The 10527-nt window shown below is 43.5% G+C and overlaps 1 pseudogene; it reads right to left on the bottom strand.

Moving 5' to 3' along the window:
• Window positions 1–302: 302 nt before the first annotated feature.
• LOC149298870 (V-type proton ATPase 116 kDa subunit a 3-like) lies at window positions 303–10315 on the bottom strand (annotated as a pseudogene).
• Window positions 10316–10527: the final 212 nt, after the last annotated feature.

Here is a 10527-nt window from a genome sequence, read left to right as displayed (position 1 = left end):
GTGCTACACACACATGGTAGAGATATTTAAGAAGTTACTTCCTTGGCGTTGGCCATTTCTCAGTTGATCCCATCTGGAGCATTGCTTCCGGCTTAGCATCACTTTAATCAGTAACAAACACCTTTGGTGGGAAATGGGAAGATTTATTAGGGGCTTTCACTTACAGAACAGCAGTGATAGAGCGATAGTTGAAAGTAATTTGTTTTGCAGTATCATGATCGAAGATTCATCACTTTAAGAATTGTACATAAGCAGTAGTATATTCTGCCTCCGCCAGCAAAAGAAATCCATGCTGCTGCAGATCAATAGATTGTATCGAAGCGGAACGGTGTGAACGAGTATCCTGCTCCAATGTAGAACTTGTTTTGGAATTCAACCCTATAGTGGGAGGAGGGAAAAAAAAAAAAAAAAAAAAAAAAGAGGTATAAATAACAGGAGAAAAAGAAAAGCCGTTGCGATTGTGGTTGAGGTTGTTGAGCTAGCTAAGAACAGAAAACCGAGCTGCCGCCCAAGCTATGCCAAGGAGCCCGGCTTGTAAGCACAAAAGATAGCGGGTGCTTTGACATGTGGGAACTGACAGACTGAAGGGAGTGAGGCTCTTTAGCTGGCTCATGATCTCCCCTTTTGCCAAGAAGGCCATTAGGCCCATACCAGCTCTATATTGTAAATAACAAAGCAGTCAGACTTAGATTTAAGGGGCATAAATCCAAATACATACCAGTGCAGACGGAGGGCATGTAAAAATGCAGAGAGACCCTCCATGACAAGGAGTATAGCGACTGTCAGAGCAGCAAAGAACGCAAAGACAGGAACAATTACAATGCTCCAAACAAAGCTGATGTTTGAAAAGCCGATTCTCATCACCATATGCCACAGGACCTCAGACAGCTCTAAAGAGAGAAAGATCAGATTACGGACATAAAATCATACTTCACATTAACTACAAAGTTTTTTGACTTTGAAATTAATTTCTGCTCCACATTGAGGGTATATTATAATTACATTTAATTGACTATATGCATAATAGTAGTGAGATCTGTAAGATTTTGCATCTTGCTTCCTTCATAAACCCAGAAATGGGATTTCTTTAAATGTAGGATCCATCCCAAGTCTTGAAGAAGTCAATGTTACCTCGCTAGCTATGAAGCATAAATATTGAGGTGGGCCTTACACCCCCCCAATGCAATGTGTCCACATCCGACTGGCACAACTAATGCCAGTTACTTAACTTTTTCATTTGTAATTGGTGCTAAGGTGCAAATCTGATTGGGCAATTGTGATTGTTCTCCCCGTCTAATTCATGGAGGCAGATTAGGGGAGATCTTTTTTTTTTTGTGTTGATGGTTTCTTCATTTATTGTGTTGCATTTGAGGTGGGGGGGGGTTACCTGTCTCATCTCATATATAGTTGAAATATTCTTAACATTTAGAGACCTTGTTCCCTTTGCAACAAAAAAATATTTTAAAAAGCAAATGCACTTTATTATTTACTCAAGCTGTACTTTTATTTCAAGCATGAAATGCAGTGCAACAAGACAGCTAGTCTGTGCCATCATTGCCCCCACACAACTGGTCTGTGCTTCCTTTGCCCTCTCTATCCAACATACATCATATGCATACCAGAGGACTTCAAGAGAAGTACCGCTTCTCCGGTTCAACACCTGAAATCTCCGGGTCGCGGGGTCTTGACACACCCAGTCCATTTCCCCTTTAAATGGGAGTGTTTCCCCATGTTGTCAGTGGGACCGCCCACTGTTGTAGGCAGGACTCCCCCCTACGTCATCAGGACCACCCACGGTCGTCACCAGGATAGCCCACTGACATCGCCAACGTTACTTTTAGTTTGCAGGTTTTTGTTTGAAAATAGATAAAAAGACAATATTTACGTGCATGCGCCAGACTCAATGCCCACAGCCGTAGGTAGGATGCAGTATTGGAGATGCAGCCCAAACAGTACTCTATGGTATGAATCATTTGATGCATGAACACCTCAGACACGTCAAACTGCAAGGATAAAACTGGTTACAGAGGTTCTGAAGAGGAATAGGTGGATAGTAACATTTCAGGTTTGAGATAACTACATTATATTGCACCATTTAGCATTATAAAAACCCCAATTCCAATCCTGTAGAAGCTGGTTTACTGCAAAAGAATTGGAAATTGGAAATGATTGGCAACACAAACCTCTTCTTCATCATGAGTCTCTTTATTTTGTTCTGTTTCTTCTACATGTTCCGGGGCCTCTTCTACTAATAACGCACTTCTCTCATCATCATTTACTGTATGCTAAAATGCAATTGAAGAGTGATAAGAGGCTTGCTGCGTTATTTATTATTTCCACTTCAGCACCTTTATGAAAGTTGCTCATACCGTGTCCATCTGTTGATTCTGTTTTTTCCTCCGGTGTTGAATAAAGAGACAAATTGGATCTCCAAGAAGAAGAACTGGGACGCAGACCACAGCAACAACCACTAGGACCATTTGCACAATTTGCTACAAGAATAAATAAATAAAAATTATATATACACATATATACACATACATACATACATACAGGTAGAGCAAATGTTTTACACTATCACCAGCCAATACAACATTTGCACAACTACTGTTATGAGAAGAACTTACCTGTCCCTCATAAAGATCTCTGTTTGTATCATTCTTGGTAAACAGGAACATGTCAATGAAGTGAATGAGGAGGCTTGGAGCAAATTCAGCATTGACCACGGTCCAAACCAACCACTTATATATCACCATAAACACCAGATACCCAAACAGACACAGAAGGAAGAGCAGCTCAGGGATAGAAACAAGGAAGATGCGGTACGTCTGTTTAAAGTGACTGCATGAGGAAGAAAACAAGAAAAAAAATGAAAGCACATGTACTGATGACATGACAATATTAATGTTTCTTTAAAAAAAAAAAAAAAAAAAAATTACATGTAGAGCACAGACACATAACTCACATGAAGTTAAAGACTCCAAGACATACTCCGAATGCCATGTGGCTAACACCCAGAATAACAGACATCTTCATTTTAAAAGAGTTCAGGAAGGTGAGTCTGTTTGAGGAAAGGCTCCAAATCTGTTAAAAAAAAAAAAAAAAAAGTCAATCAAAAAAGGTTTTATAAAGGAGTACTTTTCTAATGGTTGGAACGCTTGACTTCCTACATGCACCAGTGATTTTCTGACACTCAAACTCTCACCGGATCAATGCCAAATGGATACGGAGCCATGAAGACACCAGTTATGTTGGGGTCCAGAGGAGCTGGAATAGATGATGTCAACGAGTGTGCCCTACAAGTAAAATTTGTTTGTTATATATACATACACACACGTACGTAAAAAAAACATATTTGGGATTACAATTATGTAACTCACGTCCAGTTTTTGACATCTGCCATAGCAGCCACGCTCCAGCCTGATGGGAATATTGTGCTAGCAATGCTAAAACACTCATTGTACACAAAGCCTGTGTATATAGAGAATGCTCCCATCAAAAGTATGAGGTAACGTCCTCCAAAGCACATAGAAAAGATCTGTAAGAATGAGAAGAAAAAGCCTAAGTCTGGGGCACAGCAGTCCCTTTGAGCCCGTGAGCCTTGTGAAAGCACTCACCTCACCCTCAGCATGTTTAAGTTTTGGGTTGTCCTCTCCAAGAACCAACCAGAGAGCAAATAGGAACATGATGAGCCCATGCCCCACATCGCCAAACATTACAGCAAAAAGGAATGGGAAGGTTATTATTGTGTAGAGAGCTGCAGGAACATCCAAAAAGTAGTAAAAAAAAATTAGTCCAACGTCAAAAGGTAATGATGGAATAGCAAATACCAGTTAAGCCGTACCTGGGTTCACCTCCTGATAGCTAGCCACCCCATAGGCATCAACAATGCCCTGGAAACCTGAAGTGAATTTATTTGTGCGGATCAAGGTAGGAGGGCTGATGGCACACGGGATTTGATGACAGAATGATTCTCCACCTCCTCCAATATTTTCCTAAAATATATTGAAAAAAGTAAATAGACTAATATTAAACAAAAGCTGCTTTAATAACAAATGGCTCTTTAGACCATGAACAGCAAAGCAAACAATTGTGTATAATTATTTAAAAAAGCTGTGGTTATTGACAGAATAATTTCTTTTAAATTATTGTATCCTACAAAAATAATAAAACATCCAGGAAATGAAATGAAAACTTACAGAAGCTCGAGCCAAGGCAGCCTGGAGAATAGGTAGGTCAGCGACGGGACACCACACCTCCCCAATCAAGCATCGTTCCCGCACGCTACACAAGTTTAGAGTGAGATAAATATGCTTCATCTTCCTTACGCTGACTCTCCAGTGGTGTAAACTAGAGACGGCCCGACTAAGTATCTGTGACAGGTAACCCTCCGTCTGAGACAAAACCTACAGAAGTCAAGAGATTCAGAATCTGTCACGCATCAGCAAGGCCGAGGAAGTTTAATCTTCCCATTGCACGCAGTAGGGCATCTCACCTTCTGCATGTCCTGGATCTGAACCAAGAGGTCTGCAAGTGTCTCCATTCGAGAAGACTCATCATCAGCATAAGGATAAATGTGACAGTGAAAACTACAAGGTATAATAGATTTAAAGAATAACAATAAAATCACAGAAATGACAAACAGTGATATATATGCCTATATACATATTCATACAATGCTTGCATGTTTGGTCACACTCACCAGTTTGCTATCTTTTTTATCTTCTCTCCGATTCTTTCACCCCAGTAAGAAATTAGGAATATTATCTGAGTTACACTCTCACCCTGTGTGCATAAACAAGCAAGAAAAGAAGGTTAGCATATTTTAGCATAAAAAGGTTCCTATATCAAATTCTTCCATGCTTGCAATGCAGAACTATCACCTTTTTATAATACGCTCAGGGTTTAAACATATTTCACTGCTCGTGTGAAAACACGACAGTGGTTTATAGCTAGATCTCACCGTCACAAGGTCTTCCATGGGCTCTGACATCTCCACAAAATTAACAATCAGGTACCCGCGACAGGCACGCCATAATAAGCGTTCAAAAGAGTTCATTCTCCATGGATGAATGACGCCAGCCATGAAACTAAGTGTAAAGAAGAGATTACAAATGTATCAATTATAAATACAGTATGTTGTAGTAAAACCATAAAAGTGTTTTCTAGATATTTCCCTCTATATATAGATATACATACACTATATGGACAAAAAGTATTGGGACACACGACCATTACACCAACAGGGACTTTTATGACATTGCATTCTAAAAGACATAGACATTAATATCAAGTTGCCCCCCCCCCCCACCACACTTTGCACCACTCTATAACAGCTTCCACAAGGTTTTGGAGTGTTTCTGTAGGAATTGTTGGCCATTCATCCAGTAGAGCATTTGTGAGGTCCAGCATGGGTGTTTGATGGGAAGGATCGTAATATCTGTTCAAGTTCACCCCAAAGGTTTTAAATGTCCCTGCTTGTCCGCGTACATACTACCGGGCATGCCATCTCTTGCGGATAGTGGAGTGGGCCTGTGGTTCTGGTGGGAAGCGGTGGCTGGAGGTGGAGAGCGGCATGCTGGGCTCGTCGATTAGTTCTTTACCCTGGCTGGAGGCACAGTGTGCCCGCCAGCGGGCGGCACCTCACCCCTTCATACGGGCGACGCTCAGTGTCTGGCATTCGGTGCTGCGGGGCACCTCAGTCTCTTCTCTCCCGTCTCCTCTTACTCCAATACGCGACAATCCCGATTTTCCTCCAGGTATGGGAGGTGATGTCTTCCCTGAGGTGGCCGCCGGGGGGACGCTGGGCATCCGTGCATACCTCTCCCCGTCGGGTTTACAGCCCTTGGAGGCTCTGGTGGGCACGGCCCTTCCCACGGCCCTCGCGCGCTTCCGCTATGCCCAGCTGGGCAATTTCTTTCGTTCCCTGGGCCGTAGACACCAGGTCCTTAGGGACCTAACCCGGTTTGAAGCGCTGTGCACCCAGTCCTCGCCCCCGCCCCATGGCATATCGCTCCTCTATGGCCTCCTCCTCTCGGCTGTTTTTCCCTCCCCCCCACCTCATGAGGGCAAATGGGAGGCTTCACTGCAGCTCACTCTCACCGAGCAGCAGTGGGAAAAGATTTGCGTGCTCACTCACCGCTGCTCCCTTAATAGCAGGGACCAGGAGATGTCCTACAAGCTGATGGCCCTGTGGTATAGGCCCCCGTCGGCCACAGCCCGGTTCTGTCCCGATAGGAGGGATGAGTGTTGGCGGTGTGGTGCGTCTCCCTGCTCTTTGCTTCATCTGTGGTGGTCCTGTCCCAGCATAGCTCCCTTTTGGTCGGCCATTCACTCTCATGTTCGATCCCTCACTGACAGGGACATTCCCTTTTCGCCGGAATTCCTTCTCCTTCTCCACATGCCCTACCCGATTTCGTGGTACAAGAATTCAGTGGTCCGCTACCTTCTGACAGCTGCGAAAGCCCTTATCCCCTTGCATTGGGGTGATTCTTCCCCCCCTTCTATTCGGGAGTGGATCCAACGGGTGGAGCGGACTCGAGTCCTTGAGGAACTGATTTACTCTGCCACGGACCGGTCTGAAAAACATCACCGCATCTGGTTTCACTGGTTGCAGCTGCTCGCTAGCCCCCAACTTCGGCCATTGCTTGACGGCGTGCCCTCCTGAGCTGCGGCCTCCGAGTTGCCTTGCCTCCCTCCGGGTGGTGGAAACGTGGTCACTTTGCCCCCTCCCGACCCCCCTCTCTCCCTTTTTTTTTTTTTTTTCTTTCTTCCTTTCTGTTTTTCGCCTTCCCTTCTTCCCTTCCCTCTTGTATCCTTGCCCTGCCCTCCTTCCCTGCAGGTCCAGGGCTATGCCACCAAGGCTGGGTGCTGGGGGCGTCCGTGCGGGTTATCTCGCTGAGCTCACTCAAAGTTGCACAGGTAGTGTCGGCATTTTTCCCGCTTCGCCCCCCCCGTCATCCAACCCTAGTGCGTCCCCGCGCCGAGCATACATGGCATGCAGTCTCCGCGTCAGTTGTACCCGCCTGCCTGGTTTCGAAGTCTGCCTCGGCACGCATGATTGCCCCCTGCTCCCCGGCGCCAGCGCCCCTGCTCCTCCTGGCACGTAGGCACAACGCCTCGGCACCCCCCCCCTTGTGGGTAACGAATGCCGGAGTGCCGGCGCACTCCCTTTTTCACGTGCTCTGTCTTTGTGGAAAAGGTGTATTTGTAACCTTGTGCCCTATTGCTCTGGAGCGGTCTGTTCCTGCCATGCCGTTTGATCCACTTTATTTCTATGTTGTGACCATTTTCCTTTGTACTCATATTCTGTCGACGTGATATCTGTACATTGCTCAATGTTAATTGTACCTGCTCCCTCCCCCCCCCTTTGATTCTTTTGATTTTCTGTATCCTTCCCCCTTCCTTCTCCCATAAAACTGAAAAACCTTAATAAACATTGATTTACCCTAAATGTCCCTGCTGGTGTAATGGTCAGATGTCCCAATACTTTTGTTCATATAGCGTATAATATATACAGACACACTTGAAATATCCTGCTTTACATATAAGAAAAAGTTTTAGCTTTTCTATTAAAAGTGGGATAGCTATTCTATGGCCATTATAAAAATACTTTGGTATGTATACCGTATAGCAGTATTATGCATGGGCTAAGAGTTAGTGGGGTATCATATATGTTGAGGAATCTCAAATAACCGAGTTTTTATAAGCTGTACATAATAGAAACTAAGGCCAATCGGGCTATAAGCTTTGTCTTGAGGTCTTTACCTCACTCTCAGGTCCTGTCTGTGTGCTACTGCAGGGTCTACCAGAGGATCCGTATCAGCTCTCTCCCTCAAGGTCTCTGATTCTGGCTGTCAAAAAATAAATAAATATATATATATATATATATATCCATCCATCACGTTTAATGAAGTTAAAAAACCAATACAAGCTAAGACACCCCTATCTCAGTTGAACCACATGGAGGAAGCAAATGCCAATTGCCCTTTAATCAGTTTTCTGTCCAATTACAAAATGCTCATTTCTACACTTAGCGGCAAATAGATTTACTTGACAAGATCCTATTGTTCATAAATCTATGCTAGAATTTTGCTAGTTACAATATAATACAATATATTTTATATGGCTTCATTGTCCTTTCATATGCCATATTCACACAGCACTGCTCTCTCCTAGTTCACACCCTGTCTCTCTCTCCAGTAATACTACCCCCTCCCCTTCCATTCTCAATCATGGTACCTGAAGCCTCAGTATGAGGACCCTTTCTGTTCTCTCTTTACACTACCTCACTATAACATTTTGCTTTCAATGCCACCTGTATGTCGATGACAGATCTACCTATCCTCTCGTGATCTCTCTCCCTCTGCCTATATCTGCACATTTCCTAAAACCCAATCTCTCCAAAACGTAACTTCTTACAATACTAACATTACCTCATCAGTTTCCCTCAATGTCAACGGTGCAGCCATCACTATGTCCCCTCAGACTCACCCTTGACTCAGACCTCTCATTCACCGTCATATACAGTCTGTCTCAAAAAAATGGCCGTCTCCACCTTAAAAACATTGCCTGCTTTCGACCCTTCCCAACACAATATGCCACTAAGGCTCTTGTCTATCCCCTCATTATCATCTGCCTTATCTATCTATTGTAACTCTGTCTTAGCTGGTCTCCCTCATACCTGTCTCACCCCTCTACAGTCCACCACGAACGCTGCTGCCAGACTTTTTTTTCTTCACCCATTGCTTTATTAACACCTCTGACAATCTCTTCACTGACTGCCCGTGCGCTTCAGGATTCATTTTTAGATCCTGACTCTTACTACCCAAGTCATTCATAGTGGTTCCCCGACTAACAACATCTCATCTATACACACACGCTTGTAAGATTTCTCAAGGGCTGCCCCTATCCTCTGCCATGCCCTCTCCCTGCCTTAAGTCCTTCAAAAAGTCCCTCAAGACCCCCTTCTTTAAGGATGTCTTCAAATTTACATGTTAATGCCCTTCCTCCCATATTCCCTAGCTCACCTTTCCTAGTCCCTCTCCTGCAATGCCAGTATCTATCCCTAACAGTAGCACTTTGCCTCTTATATGATACTGTGGAATACGATGGCCCTATATCAAACAACAACAATAATAAATAATACACTAGTGTGCTCATTTAAACAAGCCACACGTGCCATACATAATATCCATTTGCAATGGTATTGGCACAGCATGTCTGTTTCCAGATTTTTTAAGATATATAGTGTAAGTAACAGCTCAATCTCTCACCAGCGGTCCAGTGAATCTCTGGCTTTCTCGCAAAATATTAGCATATTCCCGCAACTCTCTTAACCGTTCTCTCAAAGATTGCCGGCTCCCAGACACCTCTCTCAACTCCTTTGCCAACTGCTCCGATTCTTCTTGTATTTTAAGTGCGTCTCTGGGTGACGGAGCAGGCGGAGACAGAGCAGACTCTGGCACATTCATACCTGCTTTGCGTATCTCCTGCTCAAGGTATCCTAAAAAAACAGATTAAAGAATTCTTAAAAGAGCCAATTGAGTCCTATTATTTTCTCTAGTGATCAGTGACACAAGCTAGGTTTACATCAATGATCTCTATGCATCTCCGTAAAGTAAGCAGTGTTTCTCTGTGCATATTTATCCACACTGTCAAAATATTATCCTCTACTAGCTGGGTCGTGGATTTGATATTTACCAAATGTTGTCTCCATTTCCTCACACCGTCTAATCTCAGATACATAGCGACGTTGAAAGGCGTTAACATTCTGATTTAGCTGCACAAGAGAAAAGAAGTGTTTGCACAAATAAGTGGTAGAGTATATACAAACATTTAAATCTAAGGTATATTTCAAGCCACATTTAGTTGCTAAGCTTATGTAATCTGCATTTTGTAATGTAAATGTTTTCATTTCTCATCTTGACCTACATAAAGTAAGTCAAGATGAGAAACCTTAACTTATTCTTCATAGTAAAACAATTGTAAAGATATGAGTGTAGATATAAAGACATAACCATACCACCAAACTTTCCCAACTTTCAGGCAGTCATGCTGAGCAGAGCACCATGCGTTAGCTTGTCCAGTATGGTCCTGCCCTGACCATGTCCCCACCCCTGCTTTCCCACTTCCAGCCACATGCCCCAATAAAGGTGGCCCCGTTAAGACGCATGAAATTTGAGGGTGAGATACTCACATCTCTAAACTCCACCACTCCGAGTTCTCCAAGCTCACTGACACACTGATATTCACAGCCAGACTGCAAAAATAATTGAGCAAGGCACACCTCCTCCCCCCGGTACATTGTGCCCATCCTTAATCTGAAAAGTAAAATCAGCAAATAATTGGAATTAAATGCCTAGGAAAAGTATAATATAAATATACACAGTAACAGTATCTTACAATATTGTATTTTCTTATTGTTTCAGAAAGAATACCACCATGCTTCTATATCTGCCCCCTACCAAGGACGTTTATCAAGGTGTTTTCTAAACATGCAAAAGTTCACTCCATATTTAGAACAGA

This window comes from Sceloporus occidentalis, unplaced genomic scaffold (assembly GCF_023333645.1).
Source record: "Sceloporus occidentalis isolate IW3139 unplaced genomic scaffold, rSceOcc1.0.p SCAF_30, whole genome shotgun sequence".
NCBI classification, from domain to species: Eukaryota; Metazoa; Chordata; class Lepidosauria; order Squamata; family Phrynosomatidae; genus Sceloporus; species Sceloporus occidentalis.
Note: the sequence above shows the minus strand (reverse complement) of the source record. Positions and strands in the feature narration are given on the sequence as shown.